General features: G+C 32.6%; 1 protein-coding gene across 1 annotated transcript in view; it reads right to left on the bottom strand.

Annotated features, from left to right (window-relative positions):
* LOC131845554 (C-terminal-binding protein) overlaps positions 1-17,856 on the bottom strand; it is a 105,257-nt gene that overhangs the window by 58,339 nt on the left and 29,062 nt on the right. The window contains exon 2 of the mRNA XM_059194627.1: positions 9,029-9,066. The gene's annotated coding sequence lies outside the window, so the exon portion shown is untranslated. The remainder of the gene's footprint in view (positions 1-9,028; positions 9,067-17,856) is intronic.

Genomic DNA, 17,856 nt, shown 5'->3' on the forward strand with positions numbered 1-17,856 from the left:
AAGTGACTATGCCAAACACATACCTACATGGAAAGATTACACATCTCTAAAGCAACGCACACAGTGAAAGAGTTGCTCATTTGCATACGCTCTCGACCGCACCGGCGACGGTCATTCACACCAACTGACCAAGCCACCGAATGTGGACTGTGGACATAGGTAAATTTACATGTGTTCCACTTCACTTACAATTTTAGCACATACACACGCAAACAGTAATGAGACAAGACCACAATACTTAACAAAATACAGTAAAAAAAATTATTTAGAATAAGAACATTACGTCCTCCTCCACAGATTCATTTTGTTTTAATATGATACAAGTAGGCCTGACAAAGTAACAAAACACGACTATTGCGCAAGGTAATTCGTCAGTTTATTGCGCACGTATTTATTACATTTTCTTATTGTACTGTCATCATGTAACTAGGCGAATATAAAAACTACATTCGTTAAAATTCATCCAGCAATCCAAAGTACACTTTGCATCAAATATATTTTACACCTTAAAACCATACAAGAATAATATAATACACTTATACAAATAATATGAAATACACACAGCCATACAACTATTTAAGACAAATACTATTGACGGTTTTTAAACATTAATTATGTTTGAATACGGTCAATATGAGCCCTTAAATAATCGATTCCTATTGAAATGGGGTAATTCAAGAACCGTCAATGTGTTGAATGAAGCCTACTAAACATAATTCGAGGCACGCCACCAACAATTTAAGCCACATTAATATTCATCGCGCTTAAAACACATTATATTTCTTTCATTGTATTCGTACCACCTGCAGTAACAACATAAAATAGCTAAACACATACCGCAATAAAAGGACAATTATAAACCAGTATACTTACTCACCATTACAGTCATTATTTCACAATTACCGTCGCACCTTGTGCGAGTGGGGGACTTGGGCGTTTCACACTATGTGCGGTTCGAACCACGGTGAGAACTGCAAATATGCTCGTTTCCGTTTTGTGATTCCAATTCACACCAATGTGGGTTTTTTTTTACTAGTGGTTGCTCAGACGTTTTTTACCAAAATTCATTTAAGTTGGTATGTTTTTAAGGGTTTATTTTCAAAGACTAAATGTGTTTATGTGTGTGTGACAAAAGTAATAGTGGATGTAAAGTTTATTTTAAAATAATTGAATGTATTTTTAATCATTGTTATAAAAAAATACTATTATTCAGCATGCTTTCTCTATATAAACTGACTAGAAAAATTTTATACTCCTCTGTATGCGTAATTAGAAACAAATGTAAAGATTTTGTTTCCCGTATATATTATCTATATAAAAGATAATATATAGATAAGCGTCGGTACAAAAACAATTATATGTGCTTTTTTAAATAAATAAAACCCTCTTTGGAGTTAATTTATCACTATGTTTTACACCATTTTCAGTTCACAAATTCCCCACCGAAAATCAACATCACTATCACTGTCGTACTGAACCCAATGCAATGTGAAACGCAACACTTAAAAAAAGAACCGGCCTATAGGTAGCTTTTACAATGGTAAACGTTTTGATCTAATTGATCTACTTTTTAGTTTACTTTCTCGAATTTACTTTTACCATGTATCAAAATCACAACCAAAGTGGCACATTATAGTTTGGAGTCGATGTATTTTTTATCTGTCTTCTTTAAATGATAGACAATTAGTTTGTCAATCGACGAAATCACATTAGGAATACATTACTTCTTGATTAGTAATTAACATTAATTTTTCACTGCAAGATACTTTAAGATATTTTCTAAAGAAAGAATATTACAGTTTCAGTTCAAAATATCCTTTTCATCTGTATCTACAGTAACTGCAATGTTTGTAGAATGAACTACATTTTGGTTTCAAAACAGCTTTTGTCTAAATATGAAAATGAAGCATTAAAAAGTCACATACATATAATTACATACAATGAAATAAATAACTCGAACTGAAATATAGCGTATTTATTTATATATGTAAATAAGACCGACAAAACTAATGAATTCGTGTCTATTTTAATTATATGTGTAATATTTTGTACCAGAGGCCTAATACAGTAAATGACGTGCTAAAATTAATTGACAATTATAATGCATCACAAGTGAACGATCAAGTGAGCAGACAACATCGAAATGCTTCTCCGAATGATGGACTTTTGACTGTTAAAGACAATCCTCACGGCGCTCTCTTGTGATTTGCCAAAAGTTGCTGTGTTTTGTGCAATGCAATTCTCACTTATTTTTAGCTATAATAAATAATCTGACAATTTTACTTGACTAAATCTGAAATAATTTAAAAAGATAATTCAACACGAGCCGGAAGCCACAGAAAACAAACTGGCAACAAAATAACAACGTGCAAAAAGTAAAAGCAAACTATTTGTGAAACATCCTCGTTATTTACAACCACGCGTAAATCGCGAGACTGGAGCGACCAAACTTTGCGCCTGGGTACTTTTTAATTGATTCGCTTAGTTATTACACAGTTCGCAACTGTAACTTTGCTGGCACCGTAGGTATACTTTTGTTGTTTTATACCTCAACTATTGTCTGAAAGTTTAAAGTATATTATAAATTACTTGTTTTACTGCCCGCATCGGTTTTAAATGCCTTTATTAAAGACACTGAGGCAAGGACATTTGGTATTGTTCTTGATTGATTTTCTTTCCAATATTTGTAAATTCCGATAACAATTTTATAAAGATTTTTAAACCTAATTGGGTTCATTAATTGATTTAAAAAAAAACTTAGTTGTCCTGATTTTCACAAACGCTACATAACAACATTTGTAAATAATAATTGAAATTTTAAGTAACAGGTAACACATTTCACTTGTACTGTGTTGTGTTACTGTGTGCTTTGAATAAATTTTACTGGCGATTTCAATGCGGGTATCAAATTAGTCGTATAGGACAATTATGCATTAAAGGTTCAGTGAGTACGAGATCGATAAAAATTATTACATATTATCACATTCTGAACATCCAAAGACGTTGAAACAACATACATTGTACAAAGCTAATTTCGATTTCTTCACTTGTATTTTCATTCCATTATTACAAGCATTTCAGTTTCCAGACCGGTGGACACGTCGTAAATATTGTCGATTTCCAATTCGCGGTATTCGTCCATAAATTTATCTATACATATAACACATTTCTATAAGTATACGTATATGAAGTAAATTCACAATATTGTAATCGATGTTATTAATATTTACTGATAACACCATTAGTTTATATTTTGTTCATATACCTACATGTTTCCACAATAAATAACAGCATGTATATAGGAACTTGTGAGCTCAAAATAAAACCAGATTACCAATTTCTTCCTCTACCTATCTAGTGATAGATACTTACGGTATAGATAAAAAAAATACTAAGTTTAGTCACTTTCGTAACTTGCCTCATATATAGCATAATATAATAATAAAAAATAAAAAGAAAATATCAACATCTTTGTCGAGGGCACTGCTATCAATAGGTTAAACACTGCATACGTATTCTACAATTCCTAACGACAACATTAACATTGAATAAGAAATAGTATAGTAATTAGGCTATACGTAAGACAAACCACAGACTATATATACATAAGTACGTTTCGTTCTATGTAATTTATAAAGGACATCAAGATAATATTCACTTTTGATGTCGCCCCTGAGGGCAAACGCTTAGAGAGCGAACGAAGGACAGTGGTGAAACGAAACGTTTTCCTGTTTGTCACATCTCCCTACAGGACTCGCTCGGGTAACACGACACCCAGTGAATCGAGGCGTAAGGGCGCGACCCTCCCTCTCCTATCTGCGACGTTCTACATACAGGATCTGCGAAACTGAGCACATTATATAGAATTACTTGTCCATTGTGTCGATTAATATAATAAAACCATAAGAAATTTTAGTTACTACTGGGTTTTCTCAACAGTAAACATACACGTAAAGATGATATATTTTCAGAGAAAAAATAACATAAATCCAGTGTAAGACAATGTATAATTACAAAAAAAAATCCATATTATATGAAATCAGTAACAGTAAAAATTCGTACACTAAAATTACTAATTCAAATTACATTACCACATTAGAATATTTCTATTCTTGCAATATCAATATCCTACATAGATATAAACATAAGAACTAATGCCGTGTAAAGTAGTATTTCAGAAAAGGCGTGATAATAAAATATTTAATGCGGATTAACAATTCAGAACACGTTTGGGAACGAAAACTTTTGCTTTGACGACGGAAACGTTATACGATTTGTAATTTTAATATTGTATTTGCATAATTTATGACGAGCGAAAAAGAAGCTGTAGCACGTGTATTTAGAATGATCGAATATGGTAATATTAGTACATAAAGATAGTGATGACATTATTATGATGGAAATAAGAGTTTTGTTACAAAATTGTAAAGACAACATTGCATCCGCAGTTAAATGAGGGGCACGACTTAAACGTTTTTAATATCAAAGTCAATGGTTGTAAAAAGAGAGGACGACCGAAAATATAGATGGACTGTGTAAAATGATAAAAGGAGAGTAGGCTCAGATATGATGGAATTTAAACTAATAAGTGATTTTATCGAGGAATTGAAATAGGAAGTAGAGAGAATGAGTCCTATATACTATAGCATCCAAAAATTGTCATTGTTCGATTAAACAATTTATGCTATTAAACCATGTAGTTGATTTACTTTGCATGTAAACATAGAAAGAATAAATTTCCTATCTTTTGATGCCTACCGGGGTAGGTGCTGTCTTTAGACACAATTGTTGTTTCTTTCTTCATAAGTCATCTCATGCATGCACGCCAGATTCAGATTACATACTCTTGACTTTATGACTTATCTACATAATACAAAAACCTAGCCCACTATTCCGCATGTACAAATATTGACAGAGGGATACATATTACATCAAATATGACATACAGTAAAGTATCCTTTAAGGCATTACCGCCTTCTGGTTCTGTCAGACACGTCGGCCTCCTTTCTATTTCTATGCATAAAACATTCGCCCTCCATCCGCAAGAGTCAAATACAGCTGTATCGACTGACGCATGGCAGATATATCAAATATTTATCGTGCATTTAAAATAAATAAACTGAACATATGCTTCGTCCAACATATTCCAATGTTATAATATACACTAAATTACAATTATTATACAGTTTCTACTGTACAATTAGATGTGTAAAAATTAGTATTTTGTGGTTTTTCGTCCTCCACTAAAGCGCTATCATAAAGTCCAGAAATTGATGACAAATTCCTCAGGATAAGACAACAATAACACACTTAATTGCTTCGACTTAACTCCAACTGACTTCATTCGAGAGAATATTATATTGAATAAATTGCAATTAATGTCAAATAATACTACATTTGTATTTAATTGTAATTCAATAAATATAAAGTTCTGAAATTGAACAATTTCTATTTAAAAGTTATATAAAGTTATCTTGATTGCTTAATATGTCAACTAATAACTACTCGGTAACTACATTCATATTACTTATGTCGTAAAACTGACGACATTTATTACGTTACGTCTGTGGAAAATACGCACATTAATAAGAAAATCTTTCCTAACAATACGAGTACTCATCGACTTTATTATACGTTCGATTAATGTCAATCGATTTACTTAAAACCAGAATACGGCAAATCAAGTATCTACTTATTTTCTTACCACGGTACACATAATATGTAATATATGTACATCACATCAGTTATGTACAACTGTCAGTTTAATTAGGTAATATTAAAAATAATATAGTAGGATTACTTTGAGGTCCAATTAAAACGCTTCAAAAACTTACCCTACCAAAAAAGTATTGATTACCGAATATTACGTAACTAAAAAAATAAATATTATTATTCCTACAAATTCATTTTGTGAAATAATTCTCTGAGTATGGACAAATACTATCAAATTAGTATTATTAAAAATTTTTAAATACAGTAAATATTGAAATTAAATTTATCAAATAATAATAAACCAATTACAAGAATACCAAATTCATAACTGATAAGACAAATAATGTTGACGTTGAGTCAACAGTAGAGGATATAAAGATAAAATATAGGTTACCAGTTCAGTATGTAAAACATAATAATTTGTTTTATTACAATTGGCAACCCTACGTCGCAGTACATGACCGCATAGTACGTACACAAGATACTGCAGTATAAGCGTTATTCGAGTAAGTAGTTATCGAGTCGGCAAACGTCGCCGGAGATCACGTAGGGGACCGGTCGTCGTGAGAGCGCGCCTCCGCCACGGCCTGTGTTAAATTACCGCCATTCGAGTCGCCCGCCGATCGTGATCGTAAAAATGTGCAAGCTAACGGAAAAACTGCACCATATGTTGGAAATACGAATAACTCACTAAGCCAACTTTATTGCAACAAAATTTCAGATAAACGCGCGCTTGCAACGCGACTCGCTTGTCGTTACTGTCGGTGCCGATTAATGTGATCAAACAACAGGCGTCGGAGGAAGATTGTATTGCAATGTATGGTACACTAGTTGCAACCCGTAATTGCATCTGTTTTTTGTCGAGATCACAGCCGATGTCCTTTCAAATGAGCAATCTCGATCTCATATTAAACATTTTTAAGACATGACAGAACTTTACTATCTATATGAGCCGATTGTTATCATTAATTAATGTAATAAACCCAAATGGAGGCTTTTCTGGGATTGAGTATCGAGTTTAGGTTTTGCTTAACGCACTTTTCGAGCAACCATAATCCATTTGGGTGCACGACCCCGTATGGGGGCGAGAGAAGGTCAGAACATCTCAGCCGAGGGATTATATAAAGCTAATATTATTGTTATTTTAAAATGGCGGCGTATTTTTTTACGGGGGAAGAGCAACTGAAAGATTTATGAACCGAAACTTGAGTGGGATTGGAAATCATAAATCACTGTCCGATAATACAATCCATAATCCTTTCGGTTCAACAATTGGAATTCTGCATTTGTTACTAACTCGACTTTATCCACCTGGCAGCGTTACTTTTTTCTTCATTTCTCACTATCAGCATATTCACGTTTTGGTATTTCTCATGACAAAAGAATGCCAATTACTTTTATCTAACATTAGCTGCTACGGGCGACTTTTTCTAGATTTTTTTATAAAAGAGCCATTCGTGTTTGTGATACAATCTACCTTCACGACAAATTTGATAAATATTGTTCAGTCGTTTGGTCATGAAAGGAAAAAAAAACATAAATTTCTGAAAAACTAACATTTATAACATTCATATGAATAAGTACATTATATTCCTTTCAATTAAATTTAAAAAATTATAAATACTCATCTATAAATAAGAGAACATTCTAAATTAAAATATTCCATCTCTATATTTGAAGATGCCTCCTACGAGATACAAGATAATTATCAGTATCAATTCAACAGTTGTAAAATTAACCTTGACTACAAACTGAACTCTCGTTTATGCTGAGCGTATAGGTTTTCTAGTTATTGAGATAAGCGCGTATAAACAGATTATATCGCCGCAACTTCAAAGATACCTGCGACAAGAGTTGAATAATAAACTTGTTTGAAACTAACGTTTAAGATACATAGAAAATCAACTTGCCTAACATGTTTACCTACTATGCAATGTGTCATTGGATTTATAATATGTAAAATTCAAAGAATATTCATTTTAATTTCTGCACAAAATTACGTAGCAACTTACATAGATATATGAATAAATTGCCTCAGTACAGTGCTTCACACTAGATAAGATTAAAATTTTATTGTGAATGTCACATTGAAGTGATGACCATGCGTGGAAAATTATTCATATGTAGTGTATGTAATACGATATATAAATTGAACGATGTACGCATACATTCTCAGGACTGGGCATCCATTCAGCAGTCACAAAACGAAACTACATGTCATTTCATCTCAAGATGCGCCTCTTGCCACAGATCCGAGGGGTCACGGGTAGGCGGGGAGGGATGCCGAGCCGCCCGGCAACTGCGCCATAACTCGCTGCGCACGTACAACCAGACAATCGCAATTATTATTAACAGATATACGTTTAATGATCGTGTGTTCCGCGCTCAAACGGCCCGATGTAATTTTAACGTGGTCGACGCGAACGATTGTGGTGTTTACGTCATTAAGGCATTCGTGTGAAAATCGCTTAGAGTACAGCGGTGAATGTGTCCTTTTGGGGGTGGGTGTTTGGGAAGAAAGCGCCGGGTGAACGAGGGCGGCGAAGGGGGGGAAAGCAAGACGAGTTCTTGCGGAGTGAGTTAGCGTCGATGATTTGTAGCGCGGTTAGCGTTCATCTAGCGGACTGTCGAGACTTAGAGTATCATAACTCATCAGACAAAGACGAATCGTTACGACAAGCGATATTAGTGCCATGTGTCACCGATTGTCACCGGCTTATGGCGTGCCATGACGTTGCGCACTTGCGCCGCCATGAACCCGCGTGAACAACCGCGTGGCGTGGGTAAGTACATTGCCACGTGAACAAAATATCTCAAATTCCAGAGAAATGCTCGCAAACTAGTTTAAATGAACATTTCTTTTTTCTATACTGAGAGACAATACAAATTCCATTTCGTAAGATATTCTTTACAAATATTGTAAGTTTAAAAATTTGATAATGAATGTATGATATAAAAATATTGGCTTTGATATACTTTTATTGGAAAATAAACATTAATGTGGCAAATACAAGCTAAATATAGAACGATGGCGAGATCAAAAGCATGTTACCCTCACGCGCGACCCGTCTTCAATTTAATATCTAATCGCAGTTGAGGTAATTCTTAATAAATCTAGTTTCAAAGACAACTTTTTATATTTATAAACGCATAATGACGTTTTTACCCCGTATAATAAATTCACAAACAGTGGAATAAGTAGGTACATCTGTAAAAAGTAATCAAACGCCAACAATTTATTTATAAATATAATAAATATCGACTTCTAATCCTGATAACTTCAGTTTAAAAATATTTTGATTAAAATAAATCTTACTTTGCAGTCCAAGTTTACGTTCCGAGTAACCACACAACCTGTAACAAATAAAAACATAAATGAATATACAATAACTAATAATAAAAAACAACGATTCTGTATTTTCACAAGTACAATATTAGTTCACACGAAATATATATTTTACCATTCTGGGTGCGAACCTCCTTTACAGGACAAAAAGTAAATATAAATACAAAAGTAGTAAATACCGTGCTATTTATAATCTTAAACATATTTAATTTAGAGTCCATATTACATCAAACAGGTATTTTAAATTCGACGCCTTCATTATTTTCTCGTAATAATAAAAATAGGGAATTGGATAACACAAAAATAAAACGTGGGAAGATCCCGTTCGTTAGTCTTTAATATTCCGTGCAGCCTATATAATTTGTAAATAAATAATCAAGGCGTCCTACTGCCCCTTTTTCTATTAGATAACGTACGACTAGGTCAAATATAGTCATGAGAAAATTGAGTTTTATTTAAGACAAATTATTGTAGAATGTAATGTCCGTATACTAAAAACTCTACCATAAAAATGTAGAAAATTCATTATCTTTATTTTTTATTACAAATGTAACAATCTGCTCAGTTCTATCACCTACGTAGAAAAGACTTTCATACACAGATCTGACGATCTAAAATATTCATTAGGAAAATTATATTGGCCAACAACCCACTGTTGTCAGAATAATTAACTTCGATTATAGCCTTTTCACTAGCAATTTGATGAGAGTATTATTGATATTACTTTATTACGGAGTAAATTTAATCAAGTATTTCCCAAGTACTTTCAATCACCCACGCTTGCTAGTGACAAATGTCATTTATCAAGTTCCGAAATGTAGTGTCCTCACCCACTGGACTGTACTATTTCAGGACGATATTATCAAAACTTGTATGTCGTGCAGGACTTAATAAAATACGTCATTATCTCACCGCCATTGCTCTTTATCTAAATGTACACGGGTGCAACAAGAGTAAAAAAATAAGAACAAAAACCTTATGCCTATCTGTGTCGTCAGTGTGGTAAAAAGTTATAAAATCTTTCTCTTATGACGAGATCCTTACCTTATCAGCGATGAGACAACGATGTGTTGTTATTTGTTAATAGTAATAGTGACCGTATTATGCTATGATAGAATAGTTAATCCATTAAAAAAGAATGGATCGCTAAGTGGTCATTGTTAAATTTATTTTATGATAGTATTCTATTAACTATTTATATTCTACTGGCAGTCGTTTAACTTTAATGAGATTTTAAAACCACTAAATATAGTAAGCCAATTGCGTTATAAAAAGACGAATATAAATTTGGTATATTAAAACCGGATCACAAACAGGATTACCAGATTCTAAATAATCATCCATATATGATGATAATATTGCAAATACACTAATTAAGTAACCGGAGTGACATCCGTTACAGTTTTATATGAACTTGGCATGTTTTGCTTGGTTTTGGACTTGAAATTTATAATCAAATTTTGAAGCTTCTTTTTCCAAAACAGATAAAATATGTAGGCGAACTTTCCATATTATATTAATGTATAACATAAAATTACTGTAAACTTCATATATTTACATTAGATCCTCTTTATCATAATCCTATTTAATTAATTATAAACTTTGAATAACCAAATATCAAATGTATCATATCTCTGAAATTAAAGGTTGCAAAGAGTATTTACAAGTTTGGAATAAGTATTTAGAATCACCTTCAACACTGATTATGTCATTTCTGATTGGTTTATAGAAATCGTGTCATACTATTATTTCTTCAACGAGAAGTATCATAATTGTTATACTGCCAAAAACTTACACATCGAGAATGGTATCAGTACAAAAGAATAACTCGCAAGAAAACCCTACACCGAAACCTGCCCAGATGAACATGATAAAAGTAGGCGTAAATATCCTTTCCTTATAGATTAAGGTTCGTCTAAAAAAATATTCCCCATTTGTTCAAATTAAATATATACTTTATATTTACAGTCTTTTCTTGTCGTATATATAGCGCAGTCGGCCGGTGGTGATACGAAGCGTCATTCGACCTCCACGAAGGCCGGGCCCGGCTTTTATTGATTTTTTATGCGCATTGTCCATTTCGTTCGTCTACCTACAGCGACGCCCTCGCCAAGCGGCGGCTAGCAGGCGACATACCAAAAAGGAACACTGGGTCATATCAATGTACTTGTACACTTCAAGTATTTAGTTTTAAAGAAATACCATCTTAATTTGGTAAACAAAATGATTGTTATCTACCCACTTAACAAGAGCGAAGGTTCTTATTATTCGACTTTATTTATACTGCGATGTAAATTGTAAGTTATAAGAAGCAATTCAGTAGCTACAAACTTATGTAGTTTAACATTGCTACTACTACTAGCCAATTCTAAACGCTCTGAACAAATTTTGCAAATATTGAAACCTCCTTTCTTTTAGAAAAAAAAAAGTAGAACTAATTATATTTCCAAAATTAAATTAAGAAGTTCTATAAGTAAACTAACGAGCATAATTGACGCGGTAAGCTCTCTAGGTAAGTTGCCAAGCTCGATATGCTAAACAAAGTTTATCACAATGACTGACTACTTACTCCTTTGGTTATTGCAATCGTGAGCATTTTATCCTTTAGTTACATAAAATGTCAGTTAGTTTATTAACGATTATCACAAACAACATCAAACGAATCAAATTATATAGTTAGAGGATGATAGATAAAGGAGCCACGTGACCTATAATTACTGTTAGTCTACATAAAAGCAATTAAATGTAGATTCATGGAAAACATGATGAAAACAAAATTAATTCTCCAATTACAATATTCAGTATACCACGACGCCGAAACTACGACATTTTATAAGGACGAAGTCTTCTGCGCGAGAATCAGTCATTATTTCTGCCGACAGCAGTTTCTTTGCATATTCAGTTCCGATTTGAAGAGTATGGCAGTGGGATTCTTTGAGACTAACATGAACTGTGATAGTGCGATCGTTACAATGATATTGTGAATTAAAGATATATTATAATAATTTTTTTTTTAAGACTTTTATCTGTCACCAAGGAATTGTTAGTAATAAATAATATTAATAATAATAATTTCAGGACAATTCACACACCGCCATCTAGTCCCAAGTTAAGCTATCTAAAGCTTGTGTTACGGGTACTAGATAATTGATACAAGTACATAGATATATTTTTTTAGTAAATACATACAATATTGGTATATATGTATTTTCTATGACCATATAATATATTATATGGTTATAGAAAATACCCAGATCGATACAAACAATCATACTCATGAATACAAATATTTGTGCCGTGCGGGAATCCGCGTCCATCGGTGTGCTAGACCGCTAGACCACCGAGGTCGTCAATTAAATATTGGCCCCATCTTTAGCAATATATCATGTCAGATTGCTTTCCACGTAGGCCGCTCTTGAAACCATCGTGGTTTATATCTCGTAAATTCGCCTTGATGAGCTACCTAATCTGACTTGATGCTTACCCCTATGATCCTTCACTAATACTGCACTAGAGTATACCATTAGCACAGGCGGGTAAACAGTTTCATATTCATTCATAAAAAAACTCCGTCGTCAGGTCGAACCTATCGGAATGTTATCATTATACCTCATATATGTATAGCATACCGATAAGAGCACTATTATAAAATGTAACTTGGCCATAGTTCAAAGAGTTAACGCCGTTTCATTCAGTGCCAAGCGCAATATTTTTAGATGGGAGTGACAAGCAACTTTGGTGCGCGTAATCGCCTAAATTTGTCTCGCACTGCATACGTCCGTGCAAATAAACATAATTGAAAGGCATTCAAAGTATTCAATGTAACTTATTCATTTCACCCGCAAAGTAATGTACAGTCAACTAACTCTTAAATATTAAATGTATTAGAATAATATAATATTTTATGTATAAGATGTATAATATAATATATACATTATACATCGTACAGTGAAAACTCTTGATAAAAACTGCCACTGTATCAAATATCAATTTATAAATCAAAACATATACAATGATATACATATATAAAGAAACTTTTGTTGAATATACATAAAAAACCATTAACGTCTAATTTATAAAGACAAAAAAAATGATCATTAACAGATCGGTCACTACATACTGCTCTATAAAACAATTACATTATCAGAGAAATACAGTAAAACTTTTGTTGAATATATAATAATAATAATAATATACATTTATTGCCAAAACCATTAACGCTACACATTTATACTAATTTATAACCACCTCATTTGAGCAGTCGATGGGCTTAATCACAAAGAGAACAATACCACAACATAATGTAACAAATGATCATAAATAATAATTAAAAGCGATCCGCAAGTCGAGACTACAGGGCTGTACTGTCTATCTCCTTAAAGAGATTTTAATTGCTTATTACTGCATATACAATTGAAACCTCCTCTATAATTATAATTAACGGATTTGTGTGTTTACACAACTTCACAGAGACGACCGCGATGGACAATTTTTTGAATAGACTCTTGAATAATTTAGTAAACAAATGACACATTTTATGACTTGCGAGTTTCCTCCAACATCTTGTAGAATGTAAGGACATAAGATCTTACGAGGTCTTACGAGGTCAATAGATGAAATTATATAATTTAATTACCTACTTATTATTAACAGCTATGGTTATCATTTTAGTCATTAACTGTGCACTTTTGATCATACGATCATTCGATATCTTCCCCATTGAAAGGTATTGAGTCACATCCATAAACTTCCTACAACATATTTAATGTTGTCCGTACATCTAGACTAGATAAGATTGGGGAACGGAAGATTGATTGGTAATGGTCATAGTAATAGGTATTGATACTGTTGCTCCAATTACTAGCAATATATCCCGTTAGGGCAACAACCTCGTAGATCATTCCATTAGGCTACCAGATTTCATTCTTATCCATTCATCGGTCACTTGTCATCCATTACCCGTTCCATCATCAATGAAAAAAAAAACATTACTATAAAGCATTGGTTATACTTACATGGAATAAACCAGAAATGTACTAAAGTTGTCGGGAAGAAATTGCTTAGCGTCCAGACGGTCTATTACGCTTAAGTATTTATGATTACAATATTATTACATTGAAGTATAAAAGTGTACAATGCAATAGCAAAATTATTATAATAATATTAACTTACGACAGCATTTAACAACGTTATTTATTTACGTTGCGTTACACAATTATAGTTTATTAATTAATTCACACACAATATGCACCTTTTAGGCTTTGCAAAGTGGAATAGAGGCGGACGTTTTAATATTACTAATTATAAGCATACAATTTTCTCCGACGCAATTAACAAACATAAAGATTCAAATATATCGTGCTTGTTTCGTATATCTATCACTACTGGTAGACTTTTTACAATCGACTTGGTTTACATATCGATTGTTAATTATTGTCTCCAAGATTCTGCGGTTGGAATTGGTGTCTCGTTGCACCTTCTGACACCCACGGAACGCATTCCAGTGCACTGACTCATGGAAACATTTCTAGTGCGCGTAAATATCATCCATTCGGTGCCGTAATCTTCCATGGTTGTGGTAAATCCATAAACTAGTTTCCAATTTCATCGAAAAATATTAAGTATTTTTCCAATGTAGAATGTATTAAGAATTTAATAGGCTAATAATTAAATTATGATGGAATGACGACTACGGAATAATTGATCTGTAAAGGTATTTTTTATAATTGCGTCTGTTTCACCATTTTTATTATAACTGGATTTATTAGATTTCTTCTCCTATTTAAGACAGCGGAAGAAGTGTTATAAAATGTATTAATATAACATTTTTGTAATTTATAAGGAAGCAACGTGGAAAGTTTCCATCAGCATAGAGGCCATTGAAATAACCGTGACTGAAAAACTACCTTATACGATTCGCAGCTCTATAATTCAACAATTACCTCCAATGTTCAGACTACACCTTTTGTATATAACTTTGACATTACAAGACCGGCGTTCCGTTACGCATTAATTTTCCTCAACCATATTAAGTACACAACAGCCAACTAAACCAATATGAAATCATTCAAACCGGAACCTAAGGAACGTTTTTCCTGTTGCTCTCAGTGTACATTTTTGAATAAATATTATACAAACGGGTTCAAGGTAAGAGGATATATTACTGAATTGATTAACATTTTAAACAGTCATTGCTAGCCGGGTCCGAGTATGTCGCCATAAGAATATATTACTTCACTCGCTGAGCCCGCGACTTCGTAGCTGTATAACATTTTTCTACGTTAAACGAATTCGAAAAAAAAAACAATATTTGAAGTGAAGAAAACATTATACTAGTGAAAACCTCTGAGATAGAAGCACATAAACAGATAAAACTTTTAACAAATAGTTTTGGGTTCTATTAGTCTTACAAAATCTTTAAATAATAAAAGGTTTTCTCATACAACTTTCATGTACATGAACAACGATTAATTACACTGTTTTTATTTGTATAAATCTGTGTTTCACATTTATCTAAGTAGATATTAGAATATTACTTGTGTTACCAAAATGACAAGGAAGTACAGAAATCATAACACGGTTTGTTTCGTATATCGTCTAATGCCCCTCCTCGCATTTAACTCTGTCAAAATACGCCGAAAAGAATCAACATCTAAATAGTTCTAAGAATTCTTTAAATGCTTTAGACAAGAACAATGGCACCTATTATTAAGAGTATTTTTCACTAGATTAATGACTCATTGGCAAGATTGTAATATGAAAAAAAACTAGATAGATGCCTTTACTCATTACTAAGTTTATTCAAATAGTATATTTATTAGGCAATAACATATGACCATACAAAAATCGTTTTATATACTGCAATATTCATAAACAGTAGCAAGTTCCCACTCCACTAAATAATACATTATATAATTATCACGTACCTACATATCAAATGTCACATGCTTTGTGGTTCGTTGGATTTTAGTCACTATTTAAATGTTCCAACGTATCGGAAATAACCTTTACCGCATTACTAAATCTGTCTGGTACTTCGTCAATGATTGACCGAGATAAGTGACCTAATTCTTTCTCCGTCACCGATACTACGAATTTCTTATTTTCATATAGGTAGATAGATAGATCAAGGCAATACAATAATGATAGTAATTGTAACAAACTCACAACATTTAGTATATTAAAACTACCTAAGCGAACTTTTGTTCGTTCTATAAGTTTAAGATCATGTATGCTTTCAATTAGAAAGAATCATTAAGAAAGGCGCCTTTCTAAATTGAATCAAGTAATAATATTATTATTGCTTGCAAACAAATTGCCACTGCACTTAACAACTTGTTTAAAGTGAAACGCATATTTAGCGATCCCTCATAGCTAGCCATGCGCTGTCATTCCTGACCTGAGCCCACTGCCAAACCGGTCTAGCAACTAGCCGAGCGCCTCGCTATTGAAGAAAGTAGTGGCGTAGGTCGAGTTTCGGGATGCTTCAGTACTATAAAGTGCATTACACTTTGTCCTTTCATTCGCTCACAACTATTACTATAGTGACTGAAAATATTGATTAATATTATTTCCTTAGAATAAAATAGAACAGAATTTCATTTATTTAAATAAACTTACATTGAAACCCTTTTGAATAGTCATCACATTTTTTTTAATCTACCGCTCATTCGGAAAGCTATCTCATCACAAGAAGAATAAGTGAGAAACTTGTGTGTTGCTCTTAGAAGAAATTATTACAAATACTAGAGATATTGTTAGAGAATAACAATATCTCTAGTATTTGTAATAATTACAATATCTCTAGTATTTGGAATAATAGAATAAAGTGTTAGAGAATAATCATTTATTACAAAATATATTTACAATAAATCTATAATAAAATTACAATGAAAAAGAAATGACTTTGTTAAAAGAATAATAAATTCCGGAACCCCTCTACACAGATTCGGGAAATTCTACCAATGTTTGTAAACAAATTTATTTTGATGTTTACGTTACCATAAAGTCTATTAATTAAAAAACAACAAAATAATCTGTTTACAATGAGCAAATGTGTATACTACGCAAAGTGTATTATAATTCCTTCTCTTCTTTAAGTCTATTAAACACAGTTATCCGTAATATTTTAACGAAATTGGCCTAATGTTTGGTAAATAAAGAAATTAAATTGTACAAAATCGTCTGCGTGGGTCTGGTCTATTTCTAACGCTTCTTTTGTAAGCTGTGTATTTCAGTTGAAAGGTGCGATATGGCAACGTAATTACAGGGTACGGAAGCATGACTTCTCAGTCTTCCGGAATGGCAGCCCATCAGAGGTAACATGATTAAATAATATCAGTTGTAATATTTATTTCTATAGGCTTATCATTCAAATTCTTTAACTTGTTTGCCACTTCAGTTAAAATGAAAAGAACAATAAAACCATAAGCAAGCACAATTCAGTTGACTTGTTGTATTTTTATGACTTCTTTATCCTTTACCTATTTCATTCTGGCATCGCACTGTTCAAAGTAAATTATTCATTGCCATCTATTTTCCCCGTTTTCCTTTTAGATAAGAACGTTGTACTTTAGCTGTCTAAAACAGTTTCAACTTGATTTTCAAGCGATTGGAAAAGGAATGATTTTTAAATACGAGTGTATTTTTGTTTAGTTAAGGTTCTCATAAAAACTTGTGGCGACCAGATACATAAGTTACATAACCATAGACTCTTTAGAGAATAATCCGACTTTGTTTTTCTTTGGAAATATTTAAAGTTTAGTTACACGTGCATTTGAAAAACACAAATACAGAAA

The sequence above is a fragment of the Achroia grisella genome, unplaced genomic scaffold, assembly GCF_030625045.1.
Source record: "Achroia grisella isolate CSIRO2021 unplaced genomic scaffold, CSIRO_AGI_Agris_v1 utg474, whole genome shotgun sequence".
NCBI lineage: Eukaryota > Metazoa > Arthropoda > Insecta > Lepidoptera > Pyralidae > Achroia > Achroia grisella.